Source organism: Salmo salar, chromosome ssa26 (assembly GCF_905237065.1).
Source record: "Salmo salar chromosome ssa26, Ssal_v3.1, whole genome shotgun sequence".
Classification (NCBI taxonomy): Eukaryota; Metazoa; Chordata; class Actinopteri; order Salmoniformes; family Salmonidae; genus Salmo; species Salmo salar.
The window spans coordinates 42,060,439-42,078,502 of NC_059467.1; the positions used below are offsets into that span (position 1 = coordinate 42,060,439).

Below are 18,064 nucleotides of genomic sequence, written 5' to 3' on the forward strand. Positions count from 1 at the left end.
ACCACCCAGACCTGTCAAACCAGGGCCTTCACCACCCAGACCTGTCAAACCAGGGCCTTCACCACCCAGACCTGTCAAACCAGGGCCTTCACCACCCAGACCTGTCAAACCAGGGCCTTCACCACCCAGACCTGTCAAACCAGGGCCTTCACCACCCAGACCTGTCAAACCAGGGCCTTCACCACCCAGACCTGTCAAACCAGGGCCTTCACCACCCAGACCTGTCAAACCAGGGCCTTCACCACCCAGACCTGTCAAACCAGGGCCTTCACCACCCAGACCTGTCAAACCAGGGCCTTCACCACCCAGACCTGTCAAACCAGGGCCTTCACCACCCAGACCTGTCAAACCAGGGCCTTCACCACCCAGACCTGTCAAACCAGGGCCTTCACCACCCAGACCTGTCAAACCAGGGCCTTCACCACCCAGACCCTGTCAAACCAGGGCCTTCACCACCCAGACCCTGTCAAACCAGGGCCTTCACCACCCAGACCATGTCAAACCAGGGCCTTCACCACCCAGACCATGTCAAACCAGGGCCTTCACCACCCAGACCATGTCAAACCAGGGCCTTCACCACCCAGACCTGTCAAACCAGGGCCTTCACCACCCAGACCTGTCAAACCAGGGCCTTCACCACCCAGACCTGTCAAACCAGGGCCTTCACCACCCAGACCTGTCAAACCAGGGCCTTCACCACCCAGACCTGTCAAACCAGGGCCTTCACCACCCAGACCTGTCAAACCAGGGCCTTCACCACCCAGACCTGTCAAACCAGGGCCTTCACCACCCAGACCTGTCAAACCAGGGCCTTCACCACCCAGACCTGTCAAACCAGGGCCTTCACCACCCAGACCTGTCAAACCAGGGCCTTCACCACCCAGACCTGTCAAACCAGGGCCTTCACCACCCAGACCTGTCAAACCAGGGCCTTCACCACCCAGACCTGTCAAACCAGGGCCTTCACCACCCAGACCTGTCAAACCAGGGCCTTCACCACCCAGACCTGTCAAACCAGGGCCTTCACCACATGACCTGTCAAACCAGGGCCTTCACCACCCAGACCTCTCAAACCAGGGCCTTCACCACATGACCGTCCATGATAGTACAGCATTGTGCTGTTTAATTACCAAGACAGATTTAGTTTCTGTGTTAAACCAACACTAAATGCATGGAGATATAATTTAGAATTACCAGTCATGATTTAGAATCACAAGGTATATTTGCCATAGTCAAGACTTCAACAGCCTCTTGGCCCAGACTTGTTGTGTGTGATTTTTGTCTTCTATAGCCACCTTGGTGTGTCAGTACTTGCTCTGGTCTGATGGCTAGATCAAATGCAATTAAATATTATAATTTGGGGGAATTCTACGAAAAATCCTCCCACACAGCTCGGCCCCAATCAAACATCCACCTTCCTGCTCCACCCCATCTTAGCCTTGACTGAAGATACTCTCTTTGTTCTTCAAGCATCCGCTCCACTATGTAACACTGTGCCCACAACAGGGCTTGTATGTTACCAGCTGTTATAAACTTTCTAATACCTGATTTGAGTGCTTTGTCGATTAAACCCGTTTTGATGAAAGATTGATCGTCTCTCTTTGTGCGGTGATTTAACACCGTCTTTTATTTAACAGCCCTTTCCGCCTCTGCAGTAGGAACGTTATAGGGGCGCGATTAATTGCAGGGTGAAGTATCCCTGTCACTTTCTACACATTGCTCATGATGGATTGGCAGTACGTTAATGACCTAGTGGTTGCAATTACAAATATGCGTTTGTTTCCTCAGCATCATTTATGGGTCATTCAGAGCCTTAAGTCATTGGCTATTGATGTAAGACTATCATTTACCCCTGGTCAAAAAGCATTACGGCAATAATTTTGGTTTCCCTCACAAAACGTGTGACCTGAAAAAGGCGGTGGAAGAGATCAATCGTAATTTACTTCAAGAAACATTACGTCTGTTAAAGGATTATCTTGAAACCTCCAACAAAGGGAAAGTACAGCGTGATCTGATTATTGCATGATCAATTCTCCTGTAAAAAGGCCAACATTTAACGTCATTCACCCTGGTAAATCTTGAAGTGTGGTGTTGAACCTTGTAACAAACCCTGTTGTGAACAATTGGATATTATCGTCTGATTTGACAAATTAGAATTAATATAGGCTAAATGCCCGGGCACAGTTAATAGTACTGATTTCAGTAAGAAGGAAGATGGACGTCAATACTTATTGGATTAGGATAGCCTCAGCATGAGGATCATGTTATAAATATCCTGCTAAATTCTCATGCCCTGGTGAAAGCTGATCTCTCTAAGATTACCCATAGCCTATTATTCCAAAGATTGTGTTGCCTGAACGTCTTAATCGCAACATGTTTATTACCCACAATTTGCATACGATTTGTATTAGTGCCACTGGTTGCTGCAGTGAACCAACATCTGCCAATTTTGGCTCAAATCTTGTCCACCAAACGGTACAGGCTTAGCCAAAGAGGGTGTTTTTAGTGATTTACAATGAATCGTTTGTATTTGATGCAGCACAGTTTGGGCACATTTGACCTTTGATGAAGAGGCCTCTGAATAGAGGAGAACATGGAGCTTCAATATTCCAGATTATATTTAACCAGTGAACTCCACCTCCATGCAGTCTGCCTTTTTATGTTGAACTTTCATGGTATGGATACATATGTCTGAGTGACCTTTATGTTCTCTCCAGATAGATATGATTGTCTGCTATTTCTAAGCCTTTTTGTCCAATGAACATCAATGAGAGGCCAGGGGATGAGGCTTGGCTGTTTGATTGGCCTAATTTGATTGTAGAGATGTAATCCGTGCATGTTTCTTTTAAGCGCTCATTTCTACGAATCATCACAGCCTTTCATCCCTATCAGCAGGGTACTAGAAGACTCTTTTTTTTCCCCCCCCACAGACACGTTTCTCTCTGGCCATGTTTGCCCAGGAGTTGTCTGATCTCCCGATGTAGGCCTGATGATGGCAGACACTGATAGAGCCCTGTCTTGGTCTGGGAACTCTTGATGTTCCCTGTCAGTGGTCCAAGTCCAAAATGGCTGCCGCCCACTCTGCTGAACGGAGTCAAGTTAACACACACAACATTCTCTGCTCTACAGGCCTTGTTGTTGTCTCCCTTGGTTGTTAGGTCATTATGCTTTCACGTTTTTAGGGACAATTTTTGAAACAACCAAAGATGTCTGCCTGGTAACTCATCCAAAATGTTAACCTTATTAGAATGTGATCATATGTAACTTCTTTCCTGGAGAGATTTAGGCCTATATTTAGTAAGTCATCCTCATCGGTAGGTAGTCACTGTTAGGGATGTGACAAATGGAAACATTTTCTTAATGTTGAGAACTAAAAACATCTGCTTTCTGTTAAAACTATAAGCTTCCGAGTGGCGCAGCGTTCTAAGGCACATCATCTCAGTGCATGAAGCGTCACTATAGTACCTGGTTCGAATCCAGGCTGTATCACATCCGGCTGTGATTGGGAGTCCCATAGGGCGGCGCACAATTGGCCCAGCGTCGTCGGGTTTGGCCGGAGTAGACCGTCATTGTAAATAATAATTTGTTAACTGACTTGCCTAATTAAATAAAATTCACAATGCAGTTGTGCTGTTGCCAGCAATGGTTTGGTTCTCAGGGTGCGGTCCTTTTCAGATGGTTAAGCATTGAACCTGTACTACCATACTCGACTTCAATTCCACCTCACATAATTAGCATTTCCTTCTCAACTACACTACCGTTCAAAAGTTTGGGGTCACTTAACCTCTATGGGCTCTATGGAAATAGTGTGGACATTAATGTTGTAAATGACTATTGTAGCTGGAAACGGCAGATTTTTTATGGAATATCTACATAGGCGTACAGAGGCCCATTATCAGGAACCATCAGTCCTGTGTTCCAATGGCACGTTGTGTTAGCTAATCCAAGTGTATCATTTTAAAAGGCTAATTGATCATTAGAAAACCCTTTTGCAATTATGTTAGCACAGCTGAAAACTGTTGTCCTGATTAAAGAAGCAATAAAACTGTCCTTTAGACTAGTTGAGAATCTAGAGCATCAGCATTTGAAGAAGTTGAGCCTTGCGCTTCAACATTCTTAGTTCTTGTGGAAATTGACCCACTATGCTGTTTACTTTCTGCAATCTGCATACTGGGATTTGTCGTAATGTTACGGATCCCAATTTCATTTAAAAGTTTTAACATTTTAAGTGTTCACACTGCTACTCAATGTAATGTGATGTTTTTATTGCAGGTGGTGAGGAGTCGGCCAGTGAGGTAGGTGGCCAGATGAACTAGAGCCAGGGGAACCCGTGGCCGTGGACATGACTGATCCGTTGGCTGTTTTCTGGTGAATGGATTAGGGTGAGTACCTACAGTGCCTTCAAAAAGTATTCATACCCCTTGACTTATTCCACGTGTTGTTACAGCCTGATTTCAAAATGTATTTTTCTCCTCACCCATCTACACACACTACCCCATAATGACAAAGAGCAAACATGATTTTAGCAAATTACAGAAATAGCTCATTTACATAAGTATTCACACCCCTGAGTCAATACATGTTAGAATCCCCTTTGGCAGTGATTACAGCTGTGAGTCTTTCTGGGTAAGTCTCTAAGAGCTTTCCACATGTGGATTGTGCAACATTTTTTTTATTATTTTCATAATTCTCCAAGTTCTGTCAAATAAGTTGTTCATTATTACTAGTTGTTCATTATTACTAGCCAACACCCAGTGTAGATTTGGCCTTGTATTTTAGGTTATTGTCCTGCTGAAATGTTAATTTCCTAGTGTCTGGTGGAAAGCAGACTGAACCAGGTTTTCCTCTAGGATTTTGCCTGTGCTTAGCTTTATTCCATTTTTTTTTAATAAATAAAAACTCCCTAGTCCTTGCCAATGAGCAGCATACCTATGATGCAGGCACCACCTGCTTGAAAATATGAAGAGTGGTACTCAGTAATGTGTAGTGTTGGATTTGCCCCAAACATAACACCTTGTATTCAGGAAAGCAAGTTCATTTCTTTGACACATTTTTTGCAGTTTTACTTTAGTGCCTTGTTGGAAACAGGATGTGTGTTTCGGAATATTTTTATTCTGTACAGACTTCCTTCTTTTCACTCTGTCAATTAGGTTAGTATTGTGGAGTAACTACAATGTTGATCCATCCTCAGTTTTCTCCTATCACAGCCATTACAATCTGTAGTTGTTTTAAAGTCACCATTGCCCTCATGGTGAAATCCCTGAGCGGTTTCTTTCCTCTCCGACAACTGAATTTGGAAGGGCGTCTGGATCTTTGTAGTGACTGGGTGTATTGATACACCATCCAAGTGTAATTAACAACTTCTCCATTCTCAAAGGGATATATTCAATGCCATACTTGGTCAGGCATTGGAAAACCTCCCTGGTCTTTGTGGTTGAATTTTGTTAGTAATTCACTGCTTGACTGAGGGACCTTACAATTATCTGTATGTCATTCAAAAATCATGTTAGACACTATTATTGCACACAGTGAGTCCATGTGACTTATTAAGCAAGTGTTTACTACTGAACTTAGTTATGCTTGCCATAACAAAGGGGATGAATACTTATTGACTCAAGACATTTCAGCTTTTCATTTTGTATTAATTTGTAAACATTTCTTAACATAATTCCACACTATAGGGTATTGTGTGTAGGCCAGCGACACAATCTAATTTCAATCCATTTTAAATTCAGGCTCTACCACAAATGTGGAAAAAGTCAACGGGTGTGAAATACTTTCTGAAGGCACTTTACCTGTCATTTTTCAAAAGTAACTTACTTTGGAACCATAGAACTGCATTAATGCTGACCCAATCTGACCTAATCTTAATTGAGTAAGCAGAGCTGTGACGGATTTCCCTAAACCCAAACCGTATCAAGTTGATAGCAAAAGGAAAGGAGAAGTCTTTGAACGTGCTCTGGATTTATTAGCCTGTATCAGGCTGGTAATTGGAAGTCTGCATGGAGCGAGAGCACGGGACTTGTGTAGATTCACAGACGCCGATCAAAGCTACAGCTCCACGGGTTGCTTTTTTTTATGCCACCTCTTCATGCAAAAGACTCGCCTAGAAGGGATATGTCACATGTTCAAGGTCCCAATATCTGTAACCCTGCTATGTCATGAGGTTTTAACCATGTAAGCCTTACTGTGAAAGGATACCATGCTCTGCTCTGTCCCTAAATCATATTCTGTTATGCTGCTGCAGAGGCTACTTGTTGTTGTCCACTGCTTGTAAATTATGTGCAAAGGTCACAGTAATGGCATTGAAGATTGGTTATTTTTCTATCGTCTCTTCTCCAGTTGATTAGGAGCGTGTTTAATCCCCTCTGTAGGTCTCTAATATTGTACGCTTCTTGGTAATAACCTGCCTAATCCCTGGACTAGCGATGAGTTGGACCGAGGCATTAACTTCAAAGCAATGTCCTCCATTCTCCGCCTGCTCTGAGAGATATAAACAATGTTTCATTGTGCAGCGCTAATGTGAAATTATTACTTTGTTGGCCACATCGAAGTAAATTTGTTAGCTCAGTGTGTTTGTTATGGTGATTAAACAAACGGAATGTAATAGAGAGAAGAAACCCAGTGGAATGCAGGGCCAATGCCAGGTAAGAACAACCTGGTGCTTAAGTCTTGTGTTATCAGGGCACAGACGGTAAACACCGGCTGGCCGGTACAGACCTTCCTCAGCTAAAATCAGCAGAACACATCTTTACTCAATTATATAGGCCCAGCTTTAGAGGATAAATCCTACATGTAGATATCTCAGCCTTACCCGGCTACGTGTGTAGATATCTCAGCCTTACCTGGCCTTGAAACGGGCATCGTTTTTTCAAATAAACATTTTACTTCCATTTTCTACATTTGTAAACGCCCATATGACTCTTTGGGTCGTTAGAGGTCTGAAGAATATCAGCTTGGAGTTGGAGTTCTCACACAGTGAACTCTTTTTTTAAAACCTGTATTAATCCAAATACACATTCTCACAGGGTTAGACTAGAAGAGCCTATATGCTGTTTTGTTTTCCACTGCAAACATCTGGATAGGAGTTTTGATTGGACTACAGTAAGAGTCTTATTCAAATCAATGTGAGGTCTGCACAACTGGGCCCTATTGGAGTGACGAGGGCATCCACACCCATGAATGATTAACAAGGCTGGAGTCCAGCAGGGTATTGAGCTACTGGAAGTCCTGCTACTCCCCTGAGAGGCCTGGTGAGCTGGTAAATGGAGACACACACACTACTCTAGAAACTGTTTGGCCATCTGGTTTTTAGAGCTTCTGCTTTGACAAATCTCAATTTTTTTCTAAACTTCTTGAAGTATTTGTTGAAATATGATGACTAACAGGTTAGAGTGGTGAACGTAGCTCACCGCTGACTCTGTTGGGGAATCCCTTTGCACTCTGATTCATTCATTATTTCACAAGGTGTAGTTGCAGGATGATCTCCTTCTCTGCAGGATGATCTATATCCAGTCAGTCTCAGAGAGAGACAACCTTTCCACCCAGAGGACTGGCATCCTTTAGTGAAGATCGCACCAGATTTGCTTTCGTGTGCCAACGTCTGATTGGGCGACGGAGCAGGTGTTTTGGGAAGAATGTGTACTCATTGCTAACAGAAGATGTGTTTTAATATGTGATGAAGGGCTAGCTCCCCCCCCCCTGTCCTTCTCTACTCCTCTCCTCTGAGATACAACTCGCTGTGACGGTGTGTTCTTACGCCCAGGCAGCAGCAGGCATTTGAAGACTTGAAAGGGCATGTGTAGGGGTGTTACCACAATTACAGAACAGACATTTGAATGTTGTGGATGGTACATGCACTGTGGTGCATATTAATACTCTGTCATCAGTGTGACTTATTCAAGCTGAGTCGCGGTCGCTTCCCTTGTATTGAGGCACCACCAAGGGAGAATTTGGCCTCAACCTTGGTAGTGATGCTGTCAACGCCTAAATGTTACTGAGTGAGCCATGCATTAACTGATGAAGAGGAGTGAGACGACCTACAGTGGAGCACATTTATGGGAGGCGTGTTTGTCTTTTCTAACGAGCTGCCTCACACACACACACACACACACACGGACACCCTTCTCGTCTCCGACACAATAGGAGTTAACAGGCCCCTGAGCTCCAGCCAGCCAGCGCTTATTATTTACAGCAGTCTGAGCCCCTGCCTGAATTCACCCAGAGACCACTGAACATGTCATGAGTGTCTAGTTGGGGCTGGAACACCTGGCTGCACAAACACCGGGACTTCTGCTCCGATACCTCCCCAAGGGCAGCTCACCGGCGCTGGGGCGTTATCGCAATGATGGCTGTTAGATTTTGTTTTCCACCAGGAAACAGCAGAGGGATAAAAACTAAAGTCTGCCCATCCCAGGGCTCTGCTGCTACTGTGGTCTGCCCATCCCCGGGCTCTGCTGCTACTGTGGTCTGCCCATCCCCGGGCTCTGCTGCTACTGTGGTCTGCCCATCCCCGGGCTCTGCTGCTACTGTGGTCTGCCCATCCCCGGGCTCTGCTGCTACTGTGGTCTGCCCATCCCCGGGCTCTGCTGCTACTGTGGTCTGCCCATCCCCGGGCTCTGCTGCTACAGTGGTCTGCCCATCCCCGGGCTCTGCTGCTACAGTGGGCTGCCCATCCCCGGGCTCTGCTGCTACAGTGGGCTGCCCATCCCAGGGCTCTGCTGCTACTGTGGTCTGCCCATCCCCGGGCTCTGCTGCTACTGTGGTCTGCCCATCCCCGGGCTCTGCTGCTACTGTGGTCTGCCCATCCCCGGGCTCTGCTGCTACTGTGGTCTGCCCATCCCCGGGCTCTGCTGCTACTGTGGTCTGCCCATCCCCGGGCTCTGCTGCTACTGTGGTCTGCCCATCCCCGGGCTCTGCTGCTACAGTGGGCTGCCCATCCCCGGGCTCTGCTGCTACAGTGGGCTGCCCATCCCCGGGCTCTGCTGCTACAGTGGGCTGCCCATCCCAGGGCTCTGCTGCTACTGTGGTCTGCCCATCCCCGGGCTCTGCTGCTACTGTGGTCTGCCCATCCCCGGGCTCTGCTGCTACTGTGGTCTGCCCATCCCCGGGCTCTGCTGCTACTGTGGTCTGCCCATCCCCGGGCTCTGCTGCTACAGTGGTCTGCCCATCCCCGGGCTCTGCTGCTACTGTGGTCTGCCCATCCCCGGGCTCTGCTGCTACAGTGGTCTGCCCATCCCCGGGCTCTGCTGCTGCTGTGGTCTGCCCATCCCCGGGCTCTGCTGCTACAGTGGTCTGCCCATCCCCGGGCTCTGCTGCTACAGTGGTCTGCCCATCCCCGGGCTCTGCTGCTACAGTGGTCTGCCCATCCCCGGGCTCTGCTGCTACAGTGGTCTGCCCATCCCCGGGCTCTGCTGCTACAGTGGGCTGCCCATCCCCGGGCTCTGCTGCTACAGTGGGCTGGCATGTCATGAAGGGTTTATTCTGCTCTGAAATCAGCCGGGAGATAAGCAGGTACCTAGAGAAAGTCCAGAACATCCAGAGGACTGCCATTAAAAAGAAAAGGTCTGCTAGCATGAGAATATTCCCCCCCCCCCCCCTCTTGGTATTCATACACACTTGATATTGCCTAAGCATACCAATGAAAACATACTTTTAGGTGCTTGTGAGATGGGGTTCCAATGATCTTAATGCTGAATAATCATCACTAGCACCCTTTGTACTGCAGATGGTGGTTTTGGTATGAAGGCAAAGGTCGTAGGACATGAGTGCTTTTGCCTAAACGACGCTACACCTTTGTATTGAGAGATAATGACAGGAAATGAACCTAAACACTGCAGGATGTTCCTCATCCCTCCCCATGTTATCAGTAAAACAACACAAACCCTCTGCTCACATTTGAAAAACAATGTTAGGCCCACTTGTTTTGCTCTTTTCGCGGTCTCTTCATTATAAACTGAACTTGTAGTAGGAGATTGGCTTTAGCAGGCGTACTGTAGCCAATCCAACCACCCCCTTTTCTGTTTTCTTGCTGTTGTGTGAAGGGTTAAAGTATCCCCCCCTTTTTATACATGCACATTAAACTAACTGGCCAGCTGGTATGTTGGCAGTCTGTTGACGTTCCAAGGCAGAATGAGATACTCTTGAGCACGGTGTATCCTGGGTAGTTGTGAAGCAGCTGTTATTGCATCCAGAGATTTCTGACGCGTTAACAATGCAGCGCAGCTGCTGCCAGCATTCACCCGATGAGCAAACGCCTGTCATCGGAGCTTGCCTATGAGTGATGTCAGAGATGACCGGAGAAGCTGCGAGCAATTGGAACTCGCAGACCTCCCTCCTCATGGCTTCTGTGTTCAGTGTTTACAGTCCCGTGACCTCTGATCACAAAGGTACTTCTCAACACGTAAGCCCCTTCAACATATCGATTTGACCTCTGCTCCAACCAGCCAAGGTTAGACATGGACAGTTGAAGCAGAGGTCAATCGACATGTTGAAGGGGTCCATGTCTAACCTTGGATGGTTGGAGCAGAGGTCAATCTGTTTGAAGGGGTCCAAGGTTAGACATGGACCTCTTCAACATATCGATTGACCTCTGCTCCAACCGTCCAAGGTTAGACATACTATTATGTCTCTGTTGGTCTTCAAGGACTGTTTGTAAGTTTTGCCATAGCTCATGTTGCCTAGAAGCAATGCATTGTATTTCAACCAGCTTTTTGACTGATTTTCAAGTCTTAGCAAGCCTGGCATGCACCTGCCTCTGATCTATTCCTGGAACTTAAATGGCCTGAAGTGTTGGACAGTATATCTGATGACCGTTCTGTCAAGCTCGCCGTAGTCGCCTAACCCCACCTGGCTGGGCAGGTTGGGCCCAATATGGCATGTCGTCCCAACCCCTTGGAAGCCAACAAAACGCCACATGTAGTCCTACATCATCAGCATGCTAGCAGCAGCAGCTGCCCTCTTCATTTTGTCTCAACGTTGATGCCCAGTCAGTGTTTATAAAAAAACTCTGAGTGGAAGGGTTCTGACAACCATAAGGTGACCGGAGCCAAACCATCCACTCAGAGCAGAGGCCACTAAACCTGAAAGCAGTCCTTTCAGACTCCACAGTCCCTAGTGCCAGGGCCAGCCTTCCTCCTCCCACCTCTGATGGCCATTATCGGGACAGCATCGAAAGACAATGTAGCCCCTATGCTCCCAAGGGCCAGGTTGCCAAGGCTGGGGTGGAGGCCAAGGGCAGTGGATGTTCTCACATTACTGAGACACCCCCCCCCACCTTATCAAGGCTAAAGGCTAGGCTGTTTTAAGCTCAGTGGATAACCCCCCCCCCACACACACACACACATCTTTATTATTAAGGCTGTTTTAAGCTCAGACAGTGGAGAACCTACCCCCCCCCCATACACACATTTATCAAGGCTAAAGGCTAGGCTGTTTTAAGCTCAGCAGTATGCTTAGCAGCATTTCAATAGTCCTTCCTTTCCTCCTGTGTCTCGTCCCTCCCCCTTGGCCCCCTGGGAAGGCCATGCATCACCAGGATGAGGACGGGGAGTGGGCGTGAACTCTGGGCAGAGCGCCGTGGTGACAGATAAACTCTTAAAGCATACTGGGAGGGCATTTGGTCATGTGTGTTGGCTACAGATTGATGCACTCATTTTAAATGCAGGTCCCATGCCGCTGTGTCAAATTAAGTATCTTTCAATTCTCCGAAGCAGGACGTTGGCGCATTTTAAGCTGAAAAGCCCCCCCCCCCCACAATCTGTCAGGCATGGAGGGTTTTTATCCTCAACAGCCTTGTACTCCGTATCCGGTTTGTTGTCTGTTGTTTTGGAGTACTTTCCCTCTAAGTCTGTAGTTCAAGTTGTGGATATTACCAGAGGGATTAAATCTGGGAAACACATCCGTAGTCAAGCTGATTGCCCTTGGATTACACAGAGGCCCATCCATATCTCATGCACTTAAGTGGATTTGGGCCGAAATGATCCATGAAAACACTGCTACTGTCTAGTCCACTAGATATAGCCTAGTGGTGTTGTCTGAGCTGTAGTTTAGTCGTACATAATAAATGGGTTACGTTCACAAGTGAATTGAAAGATGCTACAGGTTTTTATTGAAGTGGCTCCTTTTCCAGAACCTTGAGGAGATCCGTTTTAACAGTCTGATCATATGAATCACAAGATGTGGATTCATGAAAGGTGGTGAGAGCGAGAACATGAATGAATCACAAGCAATGCGAAATAAGTTCTAGATTTATCCTTGCCCACTTGTCTAGTCACTATGGTGTTGTCCTGGTTTAGGCAGGCTGTGATTGGCTGGACTCAGTGAAGCCTAGTGGTATAGCCAGTAGCCATGCCACTGACTGAGCTCTGCCGGCAGCAAACCACCTAATAAGATACAATTATTTATAGTCAGGCCCTGATAAGATGGAGACAGTCTGCTTATCTTTCACTGTGCAGTCCCCAGGCTTCCTTCCAGAGTTCTCATCATTGTCAGAGCTCCTAGCAGCCCAATCATTCATCTCTACACTACGCTGACTTTTCTCCAAATATCAATGATACTTTTATTCATACAGCAATATTTTACATATGCAGAGGTCTGCCAAAGCAGATTTTTCACATGACATGACACTTAAAGTTGGTAACTGCAAGTGCAGAGTTGACTTTTACCCTCCAGCAGTTGATACTTGGAGAGAAGCATGTGTAGACCTATTTCCAAATGGAAGTCCTCTCTCTTATTGGAAAGTGTGTTTCTAACCCACCCCATACAGCTCATGTATTTGCAGCAACTATTGTTAGAACATGATCACCAACATATGATCTTCAGGGTTCATATTGTCAGCTGGGTTACTAACACCAGGCTGTTTTTAAAATGTATACAGTACCAGTCAAAAGTTTGGACACCTACTCAAGGGTTTTTCTTTATTTTTACTATTTTCTACATTGTAGAAATGATAGTGAAGACATCAAAACTATGAAATAACACATATGGAATCATGGATTAACCAAAAGAGTGTTCAACAAATCAAAATATATTTGAGATAGCCACTCTTTGCCTTGACAACAGTTTTGCACACTCTTGGCGTTCTCTCAACCAGCTTCACCTGGAATGCTTTTCCAACAGTCTTGAAGGAGTTCCCACATATGCTGAGCACTTGTTGGCTGCTTTTCCTTCACTCTGCGGGCCAGGTCATCTGGTGCAGCACTCCATCAATCTTCTTGGTCAAATAGCCCTTACACAGCCTGAAGGTGTGTTTTGGGTCATTGTCCTGTTGAAAAACAAACGATAGTCCCACTAAGCGCAAATCAAATGGGATGGCGTATCGCTGCAGAATGCTGTGGTAGCCATGCTGGTTAAGTGTGCCTTTGAATTGTAAATAAATCACTGACAGTGTCACCAGCAAAAGAACACCCACACCATCACACCTCCTCCTCCATGCTTCACTGTGGGAACCACACATGTGGAGATCATCTATTTACCTAATCTGCATCTCATGAAGACATGGCGATTGGAAGAAAAAATATTGTTTTCTTGGCCCAAGAAAGTCTCTTCTTATTGGTGTCCTTTTAGTAGTGGTTTCTTTGCAGCATTTCGACCTTGAAGGCCTGATTCACGCAGTCTCCCCTGAACAGTTGATTTTGAGATGTCTGTTACTTGAACTCTGTGACGCATTTATTTGGGCTGCAATTTCTGAGGCTGGTAACTAATGAATTTATCCTCTGCAGCAGAGGGTCTTTTCTTTCCTGTGGCCAGTTGGTTTTTGCGACTGCACTTGAAGAAACTTTCAAAGTTCTTAATCTTCTGCATTGACTGACCTTCATGTCTTAAAGTAGTGATGTACTGTCGTTTCCCTTTGCCAAGAACAGCTCAAATAAGCATAGTATGGACTTGGTCTTTTACCAAATAGGGCTATCTTCTGTATACCACCCTTACCTTGTCGCAACAACTGATTTGGCTGAAATGAATTAATTTGTGGAATTTCTTTCCTTAACTTTTAACAAGGCACACCTGTTTTTAATTGAAATGCATTCCAGGTGACTACCTCATGAAGCTGTTTGAGAATGCCAAGTGTGCAAAGCTGTCATCAAGGCAAAGGGTGGCTACTTTGAAGAATCTCAAATATAAAATATATTTTGATTTGTTTAACACTTTTTTGGGTGGGATACTACATGTGTTATTTCATAGTTTTGATGTCTTCACTATTATTCTACAATGTAGAAATAGTAGAAATAATAAAAAAATAAAAACCCTGTGTCCAAACTTTTGACTGGTACTGTGAATGTTTTTCTTTATTTCCCCCTAACCCTACCACTCCTCCCCTAATTGGAGTAAACGAATCGACAACAACACTTAGGCTTCTACTTCCAGTGTATACGGACACTGTATATTTTACAATAGTTATATTTTGTTTGTTTTTAGGCCCATCTTTCAGCTCCCCTCCCATCTATCTCTGAACACCATCCAGTTTTTGTTTCTATTTAGTATATAGTTTTCAGCTGTGATGTTTAACAAAAGTTCTGAACCTTTCTATTCTCAGTGTCTACAGATTGTAAATAAAATAAACATTTTTTCTAAGAGCATTATTATATTATTGATCATTTGACTGACATTTTTAAATCACCCAGCACTCAAGGCTGTTCTTAAGAGAGTAGCCTATACTGCCTCATATCCTGTATCATATCATGCCTTTACTCTACACGCCTATTAGAGAGAACTGGAACTTCCTGACTCTGGTCACCCTTGTCTGGCTACATGCTTGTCCTTGGTGTAGAACTTTGTTGGAGACCATTATCGTTGTAATTTGACTCGGCGTTGCTAGGGCAGATTGCTCCCATTGTGGAATTAATGCGCATTCATTGTGCTGACCTTTAGCTGTGGCTGGATTAAGCTGAAGCATTGAGATGCTCTTGGAAGTAATGATTTTCTACCCTCTCTCTCGCCTCCTGTATTGTGGGAAGGCCGAGCCTTTGTCGTTGCTGCATCTGCAACTCCTAGCGCCGTAAGCTGTAATTAGTGAGGGGGTTTGCCTATTGATTTCTCTCAGGACGATGGAAATGCCAGAAACAACATGGCTGACGTGAGCCTCGTACCCGCGCTGATTGGCACTGTTAATTGGGTGAATGAATCGACGCGTCTCGTTCGCCTGGTAGACGTCTACTCCAGCCTTTTATCTAGTTTTGACCCTCACCTCAAAGCATTTCAAGTTCTTAATACCGTTCTCGTAGACAAGTGTTTAGTCCCTCTTTGGTTGTGGCTGTCTGTGATCCACTATTTGGAAACCACTATTCTAGTTATTTACTCCTTGTTCAACCTCCACCCCTGTGCTCATTTAAAATGGCCAATGCTGACAGATGCGCTATGTCAATTGGTCTATGCAAGCCTCTGAAGTGGTAGTTGAATGAATGTTTTCCATTCCCAACCCTCAAGCGGAAGCATCTGCAAAGGCGTACACAAACAACTAATTGCCAATGCTGCTCGTCATCACATTTACCATAATGCTGGTTCCTTTCCTCAAGTTAATCTGCATTCGATTCTCATCAACTCATCTGCAGATGTTCCTCAATCACCTTGCATCTTCTTAAGCGGTTTAGTCTACTTTGTGTAATCAATATTCCTTAATTGATCACCCGTGTGCTGTGGGGCCCAGACCTGTCATCTAGAACCGTGAGCTGGGGAGCCCAGACCTGTCTGCTCTGTCTAGAACCGTGAGCTGGGGAGCCCAGACCTGTCGGCTCTGTCTAGAACCGTGAGCTGGGGAGCCCAGACCTGTCGGCTCTGTCTAGAACCGTGAGCTGGGGAGCCCGGACCTGTCTGCTCTGTCTAGAACCGTGAGCTGGGGAGCCCGGACCTGTCTGCTCTGTCTAGAACCGTGAGCTGGGGAGCCCGGACCTGTCTGCTCTGTCTAGAACCGTGAGCTGGGGAGCCCGGACCTGTCTGCTCTGTCTAGAACCGTGAGCTGGGGAGCCCGGACCTGTCTGCTCTGTCTAGAACCGTGAGCTGGGGAGCCCGGACCTGTCTGCTCTGTCTAGAACCGTGAGCTGGGGAGCCCGGACCTGTCTGCTCTGTCTAGAACCGTGAGCTGGGGAGCCCAGACCTGTCTGCTCTGTCTAGAACCGTGAGCTGGGGAGCCCAGACCTGTCTGCTCTGTCTAGAACCGTGAGCTGGGGAGCCCAGACCTGTCTGCTCTGTCTAGAACCGTGAGCTGGGGAGCCCAGACCTGTCTGCTCTGTCTAGAACCGTGAGCTGGGGAGCCCAGACCTGTCTGCTCTGTCTAGAACCGTGAGCTGGGGAGCCCAGACCTGTCTGCTCTGTCTAGAACCGTGAGCTGGGGAGCCCAGACCTGTCTGCTCTGTCTAGAACCGTGAGCTGGGGAGCCCAGACCTGTCTGCTCTGTCTAGAACCGTGAGCTGGGGAGCCCGGACCTGTCTGCTCTGTCTAGAACCGTGAGCTGGGGAGCCCGGACCTGTCTGCTCTGTCTAGAACCGTGAGCTGTGGAGCCCGGACCTGTCGTCTCTGTCTAGAACCGTGAGCTGGGGAGCCCAGACCTGTCGGTGTAGAGCAGTAGGCTAGTGTTGGAGTGACTATCTGTGCTGTTTTTCTCCACATCCCAACACCTCTCTTGTTTGTATCAATGGAGCTCCCAGATAACACGTTGCATGTGTTTTTGTTGAAGATGTTGATCCACACATACGGTGACAGTAGTAGTGGTATAGCAGAAGCACACGGAGTATACAAAATATTAAGAACACCTTCATAAAATTGAGCCCCCCCTTCCCTCAGAACAGCCTCAATTCGTCAGGGCATGGATTCTACAAGGTGTCGAAAGCGTTCCACAGGGATGCTGGACCATGTTGACGCCAATGCTTTCTTTGCTTTTGCGGTATCCAGGTAGTCATACCTTCATACCGACCTTGTCATACGGGGATATTCAGTAATATCGGCACTGATCACAAGGGCCGTGGTTTTCAAACCCCAATAATACTCTGCAATCTGAGGATTAGCAATGCTAACAAGTACATGTAAAATCCCAGAGAATGCTAATGATCGCGTTGTAAACATTTTTGTACAGTTTCTTACTGAACTATACAAGCAACTCAAAAATGCTACTCAGTTTGCTACACAAAACAAATATTAGCCAGCTAGGCTCTTGATCCAAGAGGGGATTCTCTGCTGTTACCAAGTGAATGCTTGATTATTTTTTTTGCTGCATATTTAACTGTAAAACATTTAGCACATTTTAGACAAGTTAATAGTTATAGGATATCTAGCTGGCAAACATTTAGCTGTGAATTCTAATCTGTAATTAGATCACCTGGTGCATGCTGCACAACAGTAAAGCGACTCAAGGCTCCGGTCTGTCGTCATCGTCGTATGCTTGTAAACAAATGCCACGTGACTGGGGACTACCGTAAGCTTCATAATAATATGACGGGTAAAATGAAGAAGGCAATGTTCTTGATCACCTAACGTATAGCAGAAGTTAACTGCAGGTATTTACAACCAGTTGAGTTGACAGCCGTTTTACACTATTTTATTCATATAGAAGTTGTGTGTGTGTTTCCCCCTCCCCTGGAAAGCTATGAACTTTCACCTGGAATTGTTTATTTAAGTCTGAGGGGGGGGGAAAAACACTTTTCAAAAGTATTCATTCTCTTTGACTTATTCCACATGTTGTTAGTCTGAATTTCAAAATGTATATGAAAAGAAATGTTCTTGCCAATCTATTACATTTAATACAGAAATGTCTAATTTACACCACCATCACACCCCTGAGTTAATACTTTGTAGAAGTACCTTTTGGCAGAGACTAGTCTTTCTGGGTAAGTGTCCAAGAGCTTTCAACACCTGGATTGTGCAACATTTTATTTAAAAAAATATATATATATCTTCAAGCTCTGTCAAATTTGGTTGTTGATCATTGCTAGTCAACCATTTTTCAGGTCTAGCGATGGATTTTCCAAGTAAATTTAAGTCAAAACTGTAACTCTACCACTCAGGAACATTCACTGTCTTCTTGGTGAGTAACTCCAGTGTAAATTTGGCTTTGTTTTAGGTTATTGTCCTGCTG

At 45.9% G+C, this 18,064-nt stretch overlaps 1 protein-coding gene across 1 annotated transcript in view; it reads left to right on the top strand.

Moving 5' to 3' along the window:
- Positions 1-18,064, top strand: part of LOC106562708 (D-glucuronyl C5-epimerase B) — an 84,883-nt gene that overhangs the window by 34,085 nt on the left and 32,734 nt on the right. The window contains exon 2 of the mRNA XM_045708959.1: positions 4,273-4,382. The gene's annotated coding sequence lies outside the window, so the exon portion shown is untranslated. The remainder of the gene's footprint in view (positions 1-4,272; positions 4,383-18,064) is intronic.